Source organism: Aegilops tauschii, chromosome 6 (genome assembly GCF_002575655.3).
Source record: "Aegilops tauschii subsp. strangulata cultivar AL8/78 chromosome 6, Aet v6.0, whole genome shotgun sequence".
NCBI classification, from domain to species: Eukaryota; Viridiplantae; Streptophyta; class Magnoliopsida; order Poales; family Poaceae; genus Aegilops; species Aegilops tauschii.
In genome coordinates this window covers 28570992-28593301 of record NC_053040.3, presented here as the reverse complement: position 1 = coordinate 28593301, position 22310 = coordinate 28570992, and the positions used below count along the sequence as shown (strand labels likewise).

The 22310-nt window shown below is 41.6% G+C and overlaps 2 pseudogenes; one reads left to right on the top strand and one right to left on the bottom strand.

Moving 5' to 3' along the window:
• Nucleotides 1–1900: 1900 nt before the first annotated feature.
• LOC120966774 (uncharacterized) overlaps nucleotides 1901–22310 on the top strand; it is a 35931-nt pseudogene continuing 15521 nt past the window's right edge.
• On the bottom strand, nucleotides 19677–20700 carry LOC109760460 (alpha/beta-gliadin A-II-like; annotated as a pseudogene).

Genomic DNA, 22310 nt, shown 5'->3' with positions numbered 1-22310 from the left:
TTCTTCTTATGGCACGTCGTACAAATTACCCACAAATGTCATGTATAAGTGATATAAATGTTTCACACAGGGAATCCCCGTCTGGACTGGGCCATGTAGTAGCGACCTCCCATACTGGGCTCTGCGCGTAGGGATAAGGCGCGGCCCGCCTATTTGGGCCGCCCATGTCCGGGCGGCCTGTTTTTAACATTTCCTTTTTTATCCTTTTCCGTTTTTTCTGCTTTAACTAAATTCGGAATACAAAAAATATTTGAAATTTAAAAATAATTTTCAAATAAAGTTTTAATAAATCATAAAATGTTTATGTATTCAAAAAATATTTGCAATTTTATTAAAGAATCTGACTCGAAAAATGTTCGAAATTTTGAAAACAAATGTTCATGAAATCAAAATACGTCCATGACTTTTTAAAAATTGGTGTATAAAAAATGTTAATGAAATTGAAGAAAATATCACCATTCAAAAAATGTTCATGAATGGGGAAATAACCAAATATTTGAAAATCTGTTCGTGACATACAAAATAGTTTATACAAAAATGATCATGCATTTCAAAAAATGTTTGTAAAATCAAAAAAATGTTCGTGAATTTCAAAAATTGTTCCACCGATTTATAAAACAATGTTCGTCCATTTTAGAATTGTTTGCCTATTCAAGAAAGTTGTTAAAAAGAATTCGTAATTTCTAAAAATGTTTGTAAATACTATAAAATGTTCATGAATTCAAAATATGTTCTTGATTTTAGAATATGTTTGCAGATTTGTAAAAGTGTTCAAGAATTTGAAAAATGTTCACAAGTTTAAAAAATGTACATGATTTCCCGAAATTGAAAGTGATAGTGTATCTCGGTGATGCAAAAAAATGTGATCATGGTCATTCAAGATTATAATTTTTTTCTCCGCGCACGGGCCCTTTTGCTAGTATACAATAATACAAAAAAAGAGTCCAAAAGTAGGTCCTGAGTGGTCGGCTTGATTGTTAAGACCAAACCATTCATACAAAACATCAAACACTTTAGCTCCACACTGATGCTAATAAATCTACCAATTATGTAAGTCCTATGTGAATGTCTCAAATGACTTGCGTTCACGACCTAAAAGAAAAAGAAAAAGAAAAAGAAAATAGTGCCGGTTCCCTGTAGCATGATCGATTGAATTGATGCCTGCCTGTAGCATGCACGCTGTTTTCCGACAAGGTGCAAGAGAAGAGAAACACACGAGACAAGCGAGCTTTCAGCTTTTTCCTTTACAGTGTAGAATCTCTTGTCTGCGCCAAAGGCAGAAACGGTCGTGAGGCCAACTCCAGCACGCGACCCCATTCCGTTCTGGTGCGTCCGTTTAGGGTAGAATAGACGAATAGCGCGACCCAAGGCGCGGCCTCAAATAGACAAATGTCCGGATTTCGTCCGTTTTTTACCCATTCCTGGCCCAAACTTGTGCCGAGTTTGGGATGAAACGGACATCACACGGACGGGCTGGACACACGCCCTTGTCCTCCCCGCGGCCCGCCTGTTGGGGACACTAGCACTCCATTCGCCTCCAACGCCTCCACCCGCTCTCCTCCGCCCCACCCCGCCACCGGCGCCCCCAGTATTCTCCGACCGCCTCCTCACTGCTTCCCCCCGGCCATCCATACCAAACCACGTCTCGACACGGCCGCCACCAAGCCCGCGCTTTCGTAGGAGTTCTGGCCATCGCTTGGAGGAGATTTGGCCGTTGTCGTTGTAGCCGGTGCCAGAGGGGATACGACCACCGGCGACGGATATGGACCACGGCAGCTTTCGCCAGGTGCTCCATAGCGGCCAGTAGTCGGCCGCCAACCACCCCTGCTGCATCGAGATGATCATCGCGGCCTATTTGCCACCACGACCGCAAGGTGTTGGACACTTTGCCCACAAAGGTATGGACAGTGGAGATGAATTTTTCTTCCACCACTTCATTTATTCATCGGATGATTCGTCCTCGGATGACGAAGATCTGGTGGTGGTTGCACTGGTCGTTCACGATCACATTGGGCAGCTTCCTCGGTACATGGGGTCAGTCCCTGGCCGTGCTCCCAACCTGAAACGCAATAGAGAGAGAGGCCACGCCTTGCTCTATGCCAATTACTTTGCGAATACCTCGCTCTTCAAGCCGAATAAATTCCGTCGCCGTTTTCGTATGGCAAGGCATCTGTTCAATCGTATCCGAGAGGGAGTGGTTGCTCATGACCCATACTTCGAGTGCAAGACGGATGCCCTTGGCAAGCTTGGATTCTCCTCTTACCAGAAGTGCACCGCGGCCATCGGCATGCTTGCATATGGAATTCCAGGCGATCTGGTGGATGAGTACGTGCGCATGAGTGAGTCGACATGTCTGTTGTCACTTTACAAGTTCTACAAGGCTGTGGTGGCAGTGTTTGGCCCTGAGTACTTGAGGCAGCTGTCGGTGTCAAAACCGGCGGATCTCGGATAGGGGGGCCCGAACTGTGCGTCTAAGGATAGAGGGTAACAGGAGGCAGGGGACACGATGTTTACCCAGGTTCGGGCCCTCTTAATGGAGGTAATACCCTACTTCCTGCTTGATTGACTTTGATGAGTATAGGGATTACAAGAGTTGATCTACCTCGAGATCGTAATGGCTAAACCCTAGATATCTAGCCTGTATGATTATCCTTGCCTCTACGGACTAAACCCTCCGGTTTATATAGACATCGGAGGGGGCTAGGGTTGTACAGACTCGGTTTACAGGGAAGGGAATCTTTAATATCCGCATGCCAAGCTTGCCTTCCACGCCAAGGAGAGTCCCATCCGGACATGGGGGGAAAGCCTTCCATCTTGTATCTTCGCGGCCCATTAGTCCAGCCCATGTTACACAGCCCAGACGCCCGAGGACCCCTTAATCCAGGACTCCCTCAGCAGCCAAATGCCACTGATACAGAAAGCTTGTTGGCGACCAACGCAGCTAGAGGCTTTCCAGGCATGATTGGTAGCATAGATTGTATGCACTGGGAGTGGAAGAACTGTCCATTTTCTTGGCAGGGCCAGTACAAGGGGCATGTTAAAGCTTGCACTATCATATTAGAAGCGGTGGCTTCGCAAGATCTTTGGATATGGCATTCTTTCTTCGACATGGCAGGTTCTCACAATGATATCAACGTGCTGCCGCGTTCTCCAGTCTTCGCAAGGCTTGCAGAAGGCCACTCCCCACCTGGCAACTTTGAGATCAACGGCCACCAGTATAACAAGGAATACTACCTAGCTGATGGTATATATCGTCAGTGGTCAACTTTTTGTGAAGACAATCTCGAACCCCCAAGGTGAGAAGAGAAAGAGATTTGCCCAAATGCAAGAGAGTGCTAGGAAGGATGTGGAACGTGCTTTTGGTTTGCTTCAATCCCGATGGGGTATCGTTTGAAACCCTGCATTGACATGGGATGAAGGGAAGCTTCGGGAGGTGATGACTGCTTGTGTGATCATGCACAACATAATCATCGAGGACGAGCGTGATAACAGCATCTTCGACCAAGGATTTGATTTTCAAGATGAAAATATTCAGCCCCTGCACCAAGAACCGGCCATGTTTGAGAAGTTTGCCCAATTTCATCGTGAAATGCATGATTGGCACACTCATTTGGATCTTCAAAATGACTTGGTTGAGCACATGTGGAATCACATTGGCAACCAATAGATGTATTGGTTCATTATGTTCATTCAAGACAATTTCGATTTGGTTGTAAAACTATTTTATTAGAGACAATTTTGATTGGGTTGTAAAAACTATTTTTATTTTCAGACAATTAATATTTGAACGTGCAAACTAGTTTTGAACATTGAAATATGAATATATGGGCATTTTTGGCCGTGGCGGACATGATGAGGCCAAAGGATGCGTCCGCGCGTTGTGCGCACGGCCACCGCATCACAGGACAGGCCCGGACACGACCCCATTGCCCTATCCAAACGGGCAGAATCCAGGCAAAACAGATGTCCGTTTGGGGTCGTGCGCTGGAGTTGGCCTGACTTTGGCAGTCAGCAACAAACCCGATTCGCCTGAACGAATCAACCAAACATTCTTTGTGCTATAATATATACAACCTTGGTTTGCTAATGATACAACTGGAATACACATATTTCTGCGAGAAAACTTTCAAAAGCGTCACAATTCAGAACAACGTCTAACTGGATGAATATTGGGTTTTGTTCCGAACGGATAAAATCATCCATTCTTCCATTTCTTAACAAGAAAAGAGTAGTTCTATCATGTGTAAATCGTTTATACATTTCTCCAGTCTCATCCAGCACATTTAGTTAGCTGTTGACTGGCCTCCCCTGAAATTGTTGCATTACAATTAATTACTTCCTTCGTTCACAAATATAAAATATTTTGAATATATGAATATGGACTACATATATACGGATTGAACAGAGGGAGCAATTTGCAATGCTTCTTACTCCTACTAGTAACTGAAAATACCCGAGAGCACAACTAGGGCGAGCCCTAGTCCACCTTTTTGGTCTGACGTTTGGGACCTTCGTCTCCTTCCTCCCACTGTCTCGCGACTCGGTGAACATAGCGACTCCTTGAGTCAAAACATAAGTGAGCGGGTCGCCCGACGACATCAGCACGGGGCAAATTACTTGGCATCCATGGTCAAGATCTTATTATGAATATTCCTGGGCCACCGACTTCCTCAGACGTACCACCCCCGGTTGCCTCAAAGGTTATTGTACAACTACAAAACATGGAGGATTCTACGGCATGCACCGCAAAAAGACACAGATGGCCGACCAACACTTCTACGAAAAGGTGTCGACCAAGATAAAGGACAATTTCATCATCTCGCAAAGTCCTAGATTACATCTTTAGAAGATCCGATCTATGTAGTCCCACTCAGATCATCCACATTAGTAGGTAATGTTACAACACAATTCAAATAAGATGAAAATATCCTCCCATTTTATTAGTTATAAGAAGACATAGCAATGACATTGTTCAAAAGTGGCATCACAAGTTTGAAGGAGTAGAAAAGAGATGAATCAATGAAACCATGCAACCTTTGTGATGCTACTATGTTATATCAACTATGTTATGAGAGGAGATCAGGCGAAACCATAACTCAAGGTACAGAGGTGGCCTGTGATGCATGGGATGTCGGGGCAACGGCACCAACACCACAACACAAATAGTTCCTCGGGCAACACCCCGCTACCCATGGTAAGGAGGCCACAGGCCTCCCAGCAGCTTGTGCAAACGGTGCGGCCATCATCATGAGAAGGCAAACCTGTGCCATGAAAAAAAGTATGAAAACTTGATGGTTCTATTCAACATTTTCACCCAACTTGCTGAACAAAGTGCACTAGAGAACAATGTACACTACTCCTTCTCACAATATGTGTTTGTTATGTCATACTGAACACCAAATTCAGTATATATAGAACATAGTGGCCATGATGCTCGACCTTATCCTTACAAAATACATTAATAACATGTTTGACTACTATTTAGCGAAAGAAGGGAAATAATTAATAGCAACTAAAATATCCAGTCTTATCTTCTCGGAAGCATATAAGAGAAACTAGCGGTTACTATGTATGCTTAGTCATAATTGACGATGAAGGATAAGATTTAACTAAGGGAATCAAAGATATAATTTTTTATCCATTCCTCATGCAGGCCTTGTACACTGAAAGGAAATCCACAAGCTATATACCTCATATTTTCACATGGCCGTTGCTCGGCCTCCCATTATTTCCAAAAATTCTAAGTTTGTACTACACGTGTGTGCGTGTGCTTGCGTATGTGCATGTGTGTGTGTGTGTGTGTGAGGAAACTCTCCCCTTGAGAAAAGTTTGAATGCCACATGGTGCAGTCTACGATAGCCATGAAAGGAAGGGGTGGAAGGAGAGAGAGAGACGATCTACCATGTGTATGTAAATCGTTTTTGGATTTCTCAATGCCATCCAGCCTACTTAATTAGCTGCCAATCGATCTTGCCTGAAGAAATTACTGCCTCAATGTGTTTTCTTGGGCGTAGCGAACACTATATGTGTTTTCTTGGGCGTTTGAGCGTACGTGAGAAACTCAAAATGCCTCAAAAAAATGTGAGCAATTAAAAAAATGAATGTACGGGAGCATATATAGTACAAATGAATTTACGGAAATGAACTAAGATAAAAGAAAAAAGGCGATTAAGCCATGTAATTTAGGCAGGCTATAATGAGATCAAATGAAGCAGAAATATTTAAGAGCATTCCTATAAATTGTTAGAGGGATCAAGTCAAAGCAATACCATTTTATTCATCATAATTAATCAAATTATCATAGCATTTATAATTTTTTATACAGACACATATCTATTAAAAATTGTCAAAGTTATGCATCTAGATCTAAAAACAACGGATGTAATAAGATATACGAAACAGTGGTGGCGCAACATACAAGCTATGGGGTCAGTTGAGGCCATTTTTTTGCGGAATAAGCACTAAAATTATTCTACACTATGATGAAAAATATCACCAAAATTAATAATGACGCAGAGGTTCTTCCGGCTGGCTTCACCACTGATACGAAATCTGAAATTCATTTTAGGCAAATACAAATCCAACTCCCCACCTAAGGAGCGCAAGTATTTAACCACATATATTAATTACCACCACCATTAACTATACAGTGGATCATACCTATAGCAGTTCGGATTTATTTGTATCAAATATGATAGTATACTCCAGTGTCCAGTACTAAGCACAACAAACTGATCATAAAGCACACAGGTTAGAAGAATACCGGAAAGCGCAAAGGTCACACACAGCTCATTTACTGCTGAAATCAACATCGACATTGTCAGGTAAACATGAGTCGGACGTACATGCAGCTTGAATTGTCCTTTTTGTAAGTCAACGTGTTTTAAAAAAAATTGGGTTTATGCATTTGTACCACTTTTACATGTAAAATTTCATGAAAAACTACGTAATTAGTAGTTGAGTTCATATCTTGGAAAATATATTGTAAGAATGGATATGAATACAATAAAGAAACATGAAAATGAATAAGGTAGAATAAATTGAATGCGAGAAAATCCTTAAACTATGAAGTGAATCCGAGAAAATCCTTAAGCTATCAACACACAAATACAAATATACAATGATGACCAATCATATCATGACGAGCATGTGTGGATGCTTACATTCGGCAAACAAGATAATGCAAACCAATAAAGAAACGATCGACGTTTTTAATCTATGAATAAACTGAATGAGAGAAAAATTCTGAAGCGCAAATACCAGAATACAGAGGTAAGTGGTCATATAAATATGATCGTGTGTGGATGCATATATTGGTAGGCAAGACATTGCATTAACCAAGAATGTCAAAGCAACTAAGAATGCAACCAGTAATTAATTTGGGAGGAACAAGAGAACATTTGGTACACTTTGAAGCCATTCATGCTAAGATCCAATTCTTGGAACTCCAAAGACATATTGGGTGCAAAGATAGATACCAAGGGACGAGGAGAGGATCAAAGATGGGAACCATGAAGATTGGTATAGAAGTCTATATATGATATTGCGCCCGTCTTCTGAGCACTCAATAATCTGACCATGTTTCGTCGCAAGTTGCCTTTTAATTATAATCTATGGATATAACATATGGTGGTGGTAAATTAAATTAGATAATATCTGAGTAAGAGGCCACAAAGTTGGCATAGAAAAATAATCCCAAATATAACAATATATGTAGTCAATCTAGCCGCGCAAATGCGCGGGTGACTCTGCTAGTTTAAGTAATATAAATAACAACTTTATTATTGCATCTAGGGCATATTTCCTTTAGATAGATAGATAGATAGATAGATATATAGATAGGTAGGTAGGTAGGTAGGTAGGTAGATAGATGGATGGATGGACAGATGGATGGATAGATAGATGGATGGATGGATAGATAGATAGATAGATAGATAGATAGATAGATAGATAGATAGGTAGGTAGATAGATGGATAGATAGATAGGTAGATGGATAGATAGATGGAAAGATCGATAGATGGATAGATAGATAGATAGATGGATAGATCGATAGATGGATAGATGGATAGATAGATGGATAGATCGATATATGGATAGATCGATAGATGGATAGATGGATACATGGATGCATGGATAGATAGATGGATGGATAGATGGATGGATCGATGGATGGATAGATGGATCGATGGATAGATAGATAGATAGATAGATAGATAGATAGATAGATGGATAGATGGATGGATAGATGGATAGATAGATAGATGGATAGGTGGATAGATAGATAGGTAGATAGATAGATAGATAGATAGATAGATGGATAGATAGATAGGTAGATAGATAGTTAGATAGATAGATAGACAATGGTACGCGTCGGTCCTAAACAAACTGTTTTCAACCCCTTTCCGCGATGGCATTTGGAACCGTCGCCAAGTGAGTGTGTGCGATAGGGTGTACTTCCCACACGACCCAGAAACCGTCGGGGATATGGAGCAGTGATCCAGAGGCCTTCCAAAATGTAATCGTGTGCGATGCAGCACACACTAAATTCTTTCGCACGTGTGGTATCGGTGATTAAGCGTTTCTAATGACGCACTGAAACCATACGGTCTGTCGTAACAAACCGTTTGGGAAACAGTATGTAAGGCACACGGGCCAACATATGAACTGTGTGCGATTTGTGCCCCATCGCACACGAGTTTTCTGCGTAACCTGTCTGCCATGCTAGACTCCACCGCACACGTTTGCCAACAATTATCGTCTACGATAATGTTCTATCACAAACGGTTCAGGAGCCTCTTCGCACACATACAAGTGCTGCAGACCGTTTGTTATTTATTGGGTATCACCGACGGTTGCCGCAAGAGTGACATGTACTTTTCGTTTGGGATCCCACACGTTTCCTGAAAAAATTACGACTGGGATTGTATTTTGCATTGGGCACGGTTTACTCCCACATAAGCAAGTTTGCTGAGTTGGAGTCGATGTTACTGCTGAAGTTACTCCCACTTTGGCTAGTCTGATACTAGCTAGTCGTCTATGATATACTAGCTACCTCACTAAGAGCATGGTTAATAATACAGCCAAGGGTCGGCTATAAGAAGTTGTCATGTCATATACAGCCAACCTCTTAGCGGCCATGTGCAATAATAATTTTTATATACGTACTAGTTTATCAATAGTTGGCCACCTTACATCCTCACAAAGTGCTTGGGTCTCGTGTTGTAGCTGGCTCTACTAACCAAGAGCCCGCTTCTCTTCTCTTTCCTCCAACTAATAAGCACATATATATTATTCTATTCCTTATAGCCTGCTTAGACTACCCACAGTGGGAGTAACATAGGTAGTAATATCACACATACCTAGATAAAATAGATGATGTGGCAAGCAATAAATGAAGAAAGAGAGGAAAGTGGTAACATAGACTGGCCACAATGGGTAGTAACATGCACATGTTACTAGTCTATGTTACTACCTCTATAGTGGGGATTAACATATGTGTGGTAACATGCAACACTTCATTTATTAGGCTATAGACTCATTTTGCCTTGACAAATCTACACAAATAACACATAAGTAGTATCAAAGACAAGCCATGCAGCAGTATAGGATCAAACCGACAAACAGTAACAATACTCTAATGCAAGCAGTAGAGGGAAAGAGTAGGCAATATCGGGATGATCAAGGGGGTTTGCTTGCCTGGAAGCTCTGCTTACAAGGAGGGGTCATGGACACCGTAGTCAACCGGGGCAGCACCGACGTCGGTCTCGTAGTCTACCGGAGAGAAGAGGAGGAAGAAACAATGAATACAATGCAAACAGATGCATGACGATGCATGACATTACCATAAGTGGTGCTAGGTATGCCCTCACGCGGTACTAGGTGCTAATGGTGAAGGGGAAACATCCGGAAAAGTATTCCCCGTGTTTGACATTTTCGGACAGTCGAACCGGAGGGGGATGGTTGCATGTTTGCTATGCTAGGGACGTGTGGCAGACAGACGGACTGTGTATTCGGATTCGTCTCGTTTTTTGAGCAACTTGCATGTATAAAGTAATTTCATCCGAGTTACGGATTATTTTATTTTAATTTTAAAAGTTTAATCTTTTTTTGAAATTATTCTAATTTATTTTAAAACAAATATTGTAAATGCAAAATGCTAGGTGTACTTAGAAAGGTACCCAGCAGAACAGCACAGAGGCTGACTGGTGGGGCCCTCTGGTCAACTGTCCGGTCAGCATTTGACTAGACCGTTGACTGGTCAAATGTTTAGTGGGGCCCATATGTCATAGACTCAAAGTTAATAGATTTTAATAAAATCGGTTTAATTAATAGGGGACCCACATGTCATACACTAATGTTAATTTAAGATTTTTAATTTATTAAATGGTTAATTAGGGGATGTGGGTCCCGGTGTCAGCGGGTCAGTGGGGGTTCATTAGCGAGGGGGGGGGGGGTTAGGCCGTTTAGGCCGGCGGTTAAACGTGAGCAGCGACAGAGCCAACCGGGAGCTTCAGCGCTGGCAGAGCAGCGGGAAGCGGCGGCGGCCACAGCGCAATAGTAGCGTAGCAGTAGAGCGGTGGCGAGGCGCGGGCGGGGGAGGCGTGGCAGCGAGCAGCGGGACAGGGGCAGCCGATGCCCCGGAAAGATGGCACGGGGGAGCATGGGGGCCACGGCGAGCGTGGGACGAAGGCGGGCCGGACAAGGGGATCACGGCGCGGGCGTGGCTAGGGTCATGCGCGCACAAGCGTGCAGGAGAGGGCGCTGAGCGGGGGCTGGCGCGGTGGTGGGCGTGCGCGCGGCGAGGGGCACAGCGGGCGGCGCGGTGAACACTACTACCTCTTGAGCACTGCGTTGGTTTTCCCTTGAAGAGGAAAGGGTGATGCAGTAAAGTAGTGTAATTATTTCCCTCAGTTTTTGAGAACCAAGGTATCAATCCAGTAGGAGGCCACACTCAAGTCCCACGCACCTACACAAACAAATAAGAACCTCGCAACCAACGCGATAAAGGGGTTGTCAATCCCTTCACGGTCACTTACGAGAGTGAGATCTGATAGAGATGATAAGATAATATTTTTGGTATTTTTATGATAAAGAGTAAAAGTAAAGATTGCAAGGTAAATAAAGATAGAAATAGCTTGTTGACGGAAGATTAATATGATGGAAAATAGACCCGGGGGCCATAGGTTTCAATAGTGGCTTCTCTCAAGAGCATAAGTGTTACGGTGGGTAAACGAATTACTGTCGAGCAATTGATAGAATTGAGTATAGTTATGAGAATATCTAGGTATGATCATGTATATAGGCATCACGTCCGTGACAAGTAGACCGAAACGATTCTGCATCTACTACTATTACTCCACACATCGACCGCTATCCAGCATGCATCTAGAGCATTAAGTTCATAATAACAGAGTAACGCTTTAAGCAAGATGACATGATGTAGAGGGATAAACTAATGCAATATGATATAAACCCCATCTTTTTACCCTCGATGGCAACAATACAATACGTGCCTTGCTGCCCCTGCTGTCACTGGGAAAGGACACCGCAAGATTGAACCCAAAGCTAAACACTTCTCCCATTGCAAGAAATATCAATCTAGTAGGCCAAACCAAACTGATAATTCGAAGAGACTTGCAAAGATAACCAATCATACATAAAAGAATTCAGAGGAGATTCACATATTGTTCATAGATAATCTTGATCATAAAGCCACAATTCATCGGATCTCGACAAACACACCACAAAAAGAAGAGTTACATCAAATAGATCTCCAAGAGAAACGAGGAGAACTTTGTATTGAGACCCAAAGAGAGAGAAGAAGCCATCTAGCTAATAACTATGGACCCGAAGGTCTGAGGTAAACTACTCACACATCATCGGAGAGGCTATGGTGTTGATGTAGAAGCCCTCCGTGATCAATGCCCCCTCCGGCAGGACGCCGGAAAAGGCCCCAAGATGGGATCTCACGGGTACAGAAGGTTGCGGCGGTGGAATTAGGTTTTCGTGGTCGCTTCTGATGGTTTGGGGGTACGTAGGTATATATAGGAGGAAGAAGTAGGTCGGTGGAGCCACGAGGGTGGAGGGCGCGCCCCCCTACCTCATGGCTTCCTCGTCTATTCCTTGACGTCTACTCCAAGTCCTCTGGATCACATTTGTTCCGAAAATCACGTTCCCGAAGGTTTCATTCCGTTTGGACTCCGTTTGATTTTCTTTTTCTGCGAAACACTAAAATAGGCAAAAAAATACAACAATTTGGGCTAGGCCTCCGGTTAATAGGTTAGTCCCAAAAATAATAAAAGTGTATAATAAAGCCCATTAATCATCCAAAACAGAATATAATATAGCATGGAACAATCAAAAATTATAGATACGTTGGAGACGTATCAAGCATCCCCAAGCTTAATTCCTGCTCGTCCTCGAGTAGGTAAATGATAAAAACAGAATTTTTGATGTGGAATGCTACTTAGCATAATTTTCAATGTAATTCTCTTATTTGTGGTATGAATATTCAGATCCGAAAGATTCAAGATAAAAGTTTAATATTGACATAAAAGTAATAATACTTCAAGCATACTAACTAAGCAATTATGTCTTCTCAAAATAACATGGCCAAAGAAAGTTCATCCCTACAAAATCATATAGTTTGGTCATGCCCCATTTTCGTCACACAAGAATGCTCTCATCATGCACAACCCCGATTACAAGCCAAGCAATTGTTTCATACTTTAGTAATCTCAAACTTTTTTCAACTTTCACGCAATATATGAGCGTGAGCCATGGATATAGCACTATGGGTGGAATAGAATATGATGATGGGGGGTTATGTGGAGAAGACAAAAAGAAAAGAAAGTCTCACATTGACGCGGCTAATCAACGAGCTAGGGAGATGCCCATCGATTGATGTCAATGCAAGGAGTAGGGATTGCCATGCAACGGATGCACTAGAGCTATAAATGCATGAAAGCTCAACAAAAGAAACTAAGTGGGTGTGCATCCAACTTGCTTGCTCACGAAGACCTAGGGCATTTGAGGAAGCCCATTGTGGGAATATACAAGCCAAGTTCTATAATGGAAAATTCCCACTAGTATATGAAAGTGACAAAACAAGAGACTCTCTATCATAAAGACCATGGTGCTACTTTGAAGCACAAGTATGGAAAAAGGATAGTAACATTGCCCCTTTTTTTGGGCCTTTTTTTCATTTGGCCTTTCTCCTTTTTTTGGGACAATGCTCTATGAATGATGTTCATCACACTTCTATTTATTTATAACTCAATGATTACAACTCGATACTAGAACAAAGTATGACTCTATATGAATGCCTCCGGCGGTGTACCGGGATGGGCAATGAATCAAGAGTGACATGTATGAAAAATTATGAACGGTGGCTTTGCCACAAATACGATGTCAACTACATGATCATGCAAGGCAATATGACAATGTTGAAACGTGTCATGATAAACGGAACGGTGGAAAGTTGCACGGCAATATATCTCGGAATGGCTATGGAAATGCCATAACAGGTAGGTATGGTGGCTGTTTTGAGGAAGATATAAGGAGGTTTATGTGTGACAGAGCGTATCGTATCACCGGGTCTGGATGCACCGGCGAAATTTGCACCAACTCTCAAGGTGAGAAAGGGCAATGCATGGTACCGAAGATGCTAGCAATGATGGAAGGGTGAGAGTGCGTATAATCCATGGACTCAACATTAGTCATAAAGAACTCACATACTTATTGCAAAAATCTACAAGTCATCAAAAACCAAGCACTACGCGCATGCTCCTAGGTGGATAGATTGGTAGGAAAAGACCATCACTCGTCCCCGACCGCCACTCATAAGGGGGACAATCAAAGAACACCTCATGTTTCAAATTTGTTACACAACGTTTACCATACGTGCATGCTACGGGACTTGCAAACTTCAACGCAAGTATTTCTCAAATTCACAACTACTCAACTAGCACAACTTTAATATCACTACCTCCATATCTCAAAACAATCATCAAGCATCAAACTTTTCTTAGTATTCAACGCACTTATAAGAAAGTTTTTACTAATCTTGGATGCCTATCATATTAGGACTAATTTCTCAATTTAAGCAAATTACCATGCTGTTATGTAGGACTCTCAAAATGATATAAGTGAAGCATGAGAGAAAAATAGTTTCTATAAAACAAAACCACCACCGTGCTCTAAAAGATATAAGTGAAGCACTAGAGCAAAAACTATATAGCTCAAAAGATATAAGTGAAGCACATAGAGTATTCTAATAAATTCTGAATCATGTGTGTCTCTCTCAAAAGGTGTGTACAGGAAGTATGAATGTGGTAAACTAAAAAGCAAATACTCAAATCATACAAGACGCTCCAAGCAAAACACTTATCATGTGGTGAATAAAAATATAGCTCCAAGTAAAGTTACCGATGGACGAGGACTAAAGAGTGGATACCTTCCGGGGCATCCCCAAGCTTTGGATTTTTGGTGTCCTTAGATTTACCTTGGGGTGCCTTGGGCGTCCCCAAGCTTAGGCTCTTGCCACTCCTTGTTCCATAATCCATCAAATCTTTACCCAAAACTTGAAAACTTCACAACACAAAACTTAACAGAAAATCTCGTGAGCTCCGTTAGCGAAAGAAAACAAAACACCACTTCAAGGTACTGTATTGAACTCATTATTTATTTATATTGGTGTTAAACCTAATGTATTCCAACTTATCTATGGTTTATAAACTATTTTACTAGCCATAGATTCATCAAAATAAGCAAACAACACACGAAGAACAGAATCTGTCAAAAACAGAACAGTCTGTAGTAATCTGTAACTAACACAAACTTATGTAACTCAGAAAAATCTACCAAAATAGGAAGACCTAGATAATTTGTTTATTGATCTACTGCAATTGGAATCAGTATTTTATCACGTTCTGGTGATTTTTAACAATTGTTTTCGTGAACAGAAAGTTTCTGGAATTTTCAGCAAGATCAAATAACTATCATCCAAGAAGATCCTATAGGTTTAACTTGGCACAAACACTAATTAAAACATAAAAACAAGTCTGACCAGAGGCTAGATCAAAGATTTATTCCTAAACAGAAGCAAAAAAACAAAAAAACTAAAATAAAATTTGGGTTGCCTCCCAACAAGCGCTACCATTTAACGCCCCTAGCTAGGCATAAAAGCGAGGATAGATCTAGGTATTGCCATCTTTGGTAGGCAATCCATAAGTAGCTCTCATAATAGATTCATAAGGTAATTTTATTTTCTTTCTAGGAAAGTGTTCCATACCTTTCCTTAACGGAAATTGGAATCTAATATTTCCTTCTTTCATATCAATAATTGCACCAATCGTTCTAAGGAAAGGTCTACCAAAAATAATAGGACATGAAGGATTGCAATCTATATCAAGAACAATAAAATCTACGGGCACATAGTTCCTATTTGAAACAATAATAACATCATTAATTCTTCCCATAGGTTTCTTGATGGTGGAATCCGCAAGATGCAAATTTAGAGAACAATCATCAAATTCACGGAAACCTAGCAAATCACACAAAGTTTTTGGGATCGTGGAAACACTAGCACCCAAATCACACAAAGCATAGCATTCATGATCTTTAATTTTAATTTTAATTGTAGTTTCCCATTCATCATAAAGTTTTCTAGGGATAGAAACTTCCAACTCAAGTTTTTCTTCATAAGATTGCATCAAAGCAACAACGATATGTTTAGTAAAAGCTTTATTTTGACTATAAGCATGAGGAGAATTTAACACGGATTGCAACAAGGAAATAAAATATATCAAAGAGCAATTATCATAATTAAATTCCTTGAAATCCAAGATAGTGGGTTCATTGATATCTAAAGTTTTGACCTCTTCAATCCCACTTTTACCAAATTTTGCATCAAGATCTAAAAACTCCGAATTTTTGGGACGCCTTTTAACTAAAGTTGACTCATCTCCAGTCACATCATTATCAAGATTCATATTGCAAAACTAAGATTTAATAGGGGACACATCAATAACTTTTAGATCTTCATCTTTATTCTCATAAAAATTACCGGTTTAGCGGCCATCTTATTAACTAAGGTGGCCTGCTTATCCGAAATTTCAGCAATTAATTTTTCGAGATGAGAAATCTAAGATTTCAGACCATAAAATTCCTTAGACATATCGTTGAGCTCTTTATTCATGTAACCCATAAAGCTTTTTTGTTCCTTAAGCTCGTTTCTAAAGAAATTGTTATGCTCAAATTGTAAAGTCATGAAACTTCTGACGTTGCTTTCAATCTCTTCTAACCTTTTAATGGAAGATCACCAAATCTAGGTAGAGCCATCGCGACAAACAAGCAATCCAACACACGAGCAAACAAGAAGCAAACGAAAAGGAGGCGAAGGGAAAGAGGAGGCGAATAAAACGGCAAGGGTGAAGTGGGGGAGAGGAAAACGAGAGGCAAATGGCAAATAATGTAATGCGAGGGATAAGAGTTTGTGACGGGTACTTGGTATGTCTTGACTTGTGCGTAGACTCCCCGGCAACGGTGCTAGAAATCCTTCTTGCTACCTCTTGAGCACTGCGTTGGTTTTCCCTTGAAGAGGAAAGGGTGATGTAGTAAAGTAGCGTAAGTATTTTCCTCAGTTTTTGAGAACCAAGGTATCAATCCAGTAGGAGGCCACACTCAAGTCCCACGCACCTACACAAACAAATAAGAACCTCGCAACCAACGCGATAAAGGGGTTGTCAATCCCTTCACGGTCACTTACGAGAGTGAGATCTGATAGAGATGATAAGATAATATTTTTGGTATTTTTATGATAAAGAGTAAAAGTAAAGATTACAAGGTAAATAAAGATAGAAATAGCTTGTTGACGGAAGATTAATATGATGGAAAATAGACCCGGGGGCCATAGGTTTCACTAGTGGCTTCTCTCAAGAGCATAAGTATTATGGTGGGTAAACGAATTAGTGTCGAGCAATTGATAGAATTGAGCATAGTTATGAGAATATCTAGGTATGATCATGTATATAGGCATCACGTCCGTGACAAGTAGACCAAAACGATTCTGCATCTACTACTATTACTCCACACATCGACCGCTATCCAGCATGCATCTAGAGTATTAAGTTCATAAAAACAGAGTAACGCTTTAAGCAAGATGACATGATGTAGAGGGATAAACTCATGCAACATGATATAAAACCCATCTTTTTATCCTCGATGGAAACAATACAATACGTGCCTTGCTGCCCCTGCTGTCACTGGGAAAGGACACTGCAGGATTGAACCCAAAGCTAAGCACTTATCCCATTGCAAGAAAGATCAATCTAGTAGGCCAAACCAAACTGATAATTCGAAGAGACTTGCAAAGATAACCAATCATACATAAAAGAATTCAGAGGAGATTCAAATATTGTTCATAGATAATCTTGATCATAAACCCACAATTCATCGGATCTCGACAAACACACCGCAAAAAGAAGAGTTACATCAAATAGATCTCCAAGAGAAACGAGGAGAACTTTGTATTGAGATCCAAAGAGAGAGAAGAAGCCATCTAGCTAATAACTATGGACCCGAAGGTCTGAGGTAAACTACTCACACATCATCGGAGAGGCTATGGTGTTGATGTAGAAGCCCTCCGTGATCAATGCCCCCTCCGGCAGGACGCCGGAAAAGGCCCCAAGATGGGATCTCACGGGTACAGAAGGTTGCGGCGGTGGAATTAGGTTTTTGTGGTCGCTTCTGATGGTTTGGGGGTACGTAGGTATATATAGGAGGAAGAAGTAGATCGGTGGAGCCACGAGGGGCCCACGAGGGTGGAGGGTGCGCCCAGGAGGGTAGGCGCGCCCCCTACCTCGTGGCTTCCTCGTCTGTTGCTTGATGTCCACTCCAAGTCCTCTGGATCACGTTTTTTCCGAAAATCACATTCTCGAAGGTTTCATTCCGTTTGGACTCCGTTTGATATTCTTGTTCTGCGAAACACTGAAATAGGCAAAAAAACAGCAATTTGGGCTGGGCCTCCGGTTAATAGGTTAGTCCAAAAAATAATATAAAAGTGTATAATAAATCCCATTAATCATCCAAAACAGAATATAATATAGCATGGAACAATCAAAAATTATAGATACGTTGGAGACTTATCAAACACGGTGGAAAGAGAAGGAGGGAAACGGGGGCGGCTCACAGCGTTGCCGAGAAGGGGGTCGGCGTGGCTTGAGGAGGCGAGTCGGGGAGAGATACGAGGAGGCGACGCGAGGTCCCGCGACGACGAGGTCTTCGGGTGGTGGTGCTGGCGCACAACGTCGATGGAGGGGGGCGTCGGGCTCATTGCCCCTTCTCGATCCATATCGGGTCGGGGAACAGGAGCGAGAGGGGAGGAGAGCCGGAGACGGGCGGCGGGGAGGAGGCCCGGCGACGCCGGTGGGCGATGGGCGAGCGGGTGATTCGGCGATGGCGACGGGGTCGATGGGGGCGATCCCCTCCCCGATCCAGATGGGATCGAGAGGTGGGGAGGCTGATGAGGGGGTGTGGGGGAAGTGGGGCGATCGGGCTATTGTTCGATGGGGAGTGGGGGGTTAAGGGAGGCGGCTGGGCCGGCCTAGCTAGCCTAGTGGCCAGCTAGGCCGAAGCCCAGCGAGGGGTTGCCCCCTTTTGCTTTTATTTGTTTTGTCTTTCCTTTTATGTTTTATCCTATTTTTCAATTTACTTTAATTTTGTAAATTATATAATTAGCATCTAAATTTTTTCTACTAAATATACCACTGCCACCAAAAGTTTGGTACCCAATTAATTTAGTTAGAACATTTTTACTATTTTAAAAGAATTTAAATAATAGTTTAAGCCACTGTTTTATTCCTTTTAGAGTATTTAAACATTTTATAAAAGTGTGGTTTCTCCACCATAATTACTTATGCATTATTTTTCACCTCTCGAAGATTTTAGTTTTAATGTTTGAAACTTTTGATGTTTGCCTTTATTTTAAATTTGGATTTGAATGGGATTGAATCATTGTGAGGTTAACAACAGTAATCGTGGTGACGTGACATCATTAGCAGGGAACTACCATAGCATAACTAACCGGGCGTTACAAAAGCTAACCCTCAAACTGCTCACACCATCTGGACATGTTTTGCCATCCAATACGGTCCTATATCGGCCCGCAGGCTAGTCTGGATGTGCATTTTCCTGTAAACCAAAAAACAAACTACGAGGCTTTGTGGGCGTCTGGACCGCTGCCACGGCCGCTTCTTACTCCCCTGACCCACCAAAAACACCTCTCCCGCGCCCGCACCCCTTCACATGAGAAGCAGTTAGGTACTAGTGCTCCAGAGCACCGGTACCTCATTCATGCCGATTTGGAGTAGCCACGATGAATATAATCATGTTGAGGAGAAGTACCAGCCACAAAAATCAATGTAATTGATTGACGAATTGAATGCTTCTCAGCAAATAATTGATCAAGGGCAAGCCAAGGATGTGGATAGTCCTTACTACTTTAATAATACTCCATTTGAAAGTCCAAGGAAATACTTCAATTTAACTCAAATTTCAGACTCATTTTGTTATCTTTAGATTAATGCAACATAAATATCTACTTAATGCATAATATATATAATTAGGGGTGAACTTGTGAATGGGCACATGAGTGGAACTCAAACAAACAATCATATGTAGACAAGACCTGTGTTTGTCTTTTATTCCCAAGTTTGAAATAGTATAGTTCGGGTTCTTACATGATAGTGCATGTCACTTTATTTTTTCACCGCTACAATGACCAAACCATGGACTAAGAAAACGGTGTATCATATATCTACTACTAGAGTTCTTCTCATCTCAGTTAGTACCGAAGATGCCAAATGGAGCAATGGTGCAATATGGAGGGATATACACATTGCACATTGCAGGTAGCGTCTGTAGCGCTAGGTTCCTTATTGCCTCAAACTGGGGCAGTTGTTGAGGCTGGAAAGAGCCCTGGGCCTGTGGCTTTTGCTGAGATGGTTGGAAGGAGCCCTGGCCTGATGGATATTGTTGCTGAGGCTGTTGGAAGGAGACCTGGCTCAACGGTTGTTGTTGTTGTTGGTGGTGGTGGTGTTGTTGATGCAGAATAATAGCATGAACAACATTGTGGATGGCTTGGCACCGCGACTGCTCGGGGATCTGCCACAGCTGCTGACAACACAATTGTTGCACCAGCTGGTAAGTACTTTCTTGCAAAACTTGTGAGCTTCCATGCGCTATGTTGTGTTGTTGCAATACAACATCCCTGCATGGAATCAGTTGTTGTTGCAAAATTTGTTGAAGGATTTGTTGTTGTTGTTGTTGTTGCTGCTGCTGCGAAATTGGTTGTTGTGGTTGCGAATACTGTGGTTGTGGTTGTGGATATGGTTGTTGTGGTCGAAATGGTTGCGGCTGCGGATATGGTAGTTGCGGCTGTGGAAATGGTTGCAGCTGCAGATATGGTTGTTGTGATGGAAATGGTTGCGGCTGCGGATATGGCTGTTGTGGTGGAAATGGTTGTTGCTGCCCTGGAAATTGTTGTTGTTGTACCAATGGAACTTGCTCTTGTGGCTGTTGCTGAGATGGATTTTGTAGCTGCAATTGTGGCACTGGGACTCTAACTGCAGTTGTGGCGGTGGTCGCCACAATAGCAAGGAGGGCAAGATGAGAAAGGTCTTCATGGTGGATTTGTATTGAGCACTGCTTGCTTGGCTTAAATGATGTGCTCTACTTATGAGAATGATGGATGAGGAAGGATGATCGTCATGCTACGGGCCTATTTATAGCTGCCATGGCATGATCTCTTTCACAATTGGCATTTGCTTGTGTGGAAGTGTTTGGATGCTTCTCAAAATCATAATTTGGTATGTTGTGTTCGGTGGCACTACTTACAAGTGTATTCTTGGACTGGTCATTAAAGTTCCTTGTTGTTGCACTATCATTCCACAACCAAAAAGGTGTGATAACACACATGACTCATCTTATTCACTTTACAGCTCAAACACTAATCTAGATTGCCTATTTTTCTGAAACTAAGTTTGTAATTTTCTGCAAATTGTTACGCATAAACTAGATAAGCATGGCTGGCACAGAACTTAGTTTGTAATCTTGTGTGGCCTGTTAAGGTAGATAAGACTAGTAATATAACTTGCTTTAGTAGGCCATGACTCATCAAATTCCTTTTACATGTCAAGTGTTGTAGTGTTCTAGAGGTTATTAGCAAACATAAATTTTGTAATGTTCTACAAGTTGTTACATGTAAACTAGATAAGCTTGACTTGCACACAAACAAGGTTTTAATCATGTGTGACCTGTTAAGATGGATTAGACTAGTAATGTGCCTTTGATAGACCATGACTCATCAAATTGCTTTTACTTGTCTTAAGTGTTGTATATGTTGTACAAGTTATTAACACTTATCAGCTTAGTATGGCTTGCAATGTGTGTGCATGCCAAGGTACGTTCTAGCTTCTATTCGTTTGTAGATCTTATTTTGATTTACGCAAATCGTATAAATGATCATGTACGATAAAGCTTGCGAGTGCAGCTGTAACAATGTTGGCAGGGTCGGAGGGAGCTTGTGGCATGCCATGAGTTCTTATGACAACCGTTCATCATGTGTGAAAAGATACGCGTTATGTTTTTCATGCGTGCTAAAAAGATGTTTTTAAATACAAATTATATTTTGATTAGCAAAGTTCTCAGAAAAGTTGACATGACCTCTACTCATTATTTATCTTTTGGATCAAATTCAAATAATAATAAAATAAATGGATGTGATTCCATCATGGCCATTTCAAATATATTTGAAAGTAAATCCAAACATTATCCTCAGATTACAGTATAAATTACACATCAACTGTTTGAGATAAAAATATAAATGATCTATTATATTATTAAAAGAAGAAAAATGAGTTAAAAAGAATGGATGTGATTTGCTTGAAAGAATGTGTATGCATGTCTCCTTATCCCGCATGTTTCCAGAAAAACAACGCTAGGCTCACTCTATTGGAATCAGTCGGATCAGAATAAAGAATATGTAAGAGGAAAGCTGGAGTCCGAACCTAACATATAAACGTATCTTTCCTTATAACTTGTTATAAGTGCTTTTTATGATTAAAAAACACAATGGATTCATAAACTCTAAGGCATCTCCAACGTCGACCCTCAATTAAACTGTCCACAACCATCCGGACCACATGGTCCGGACGTGTTGTGCCATCCAATGCGGGCCTGTATTGGTCCATCAGACGGTCCGGACGTACTTTCTCCCGTAAACCGGAGACAAACATGGAGGGGGGCTTTC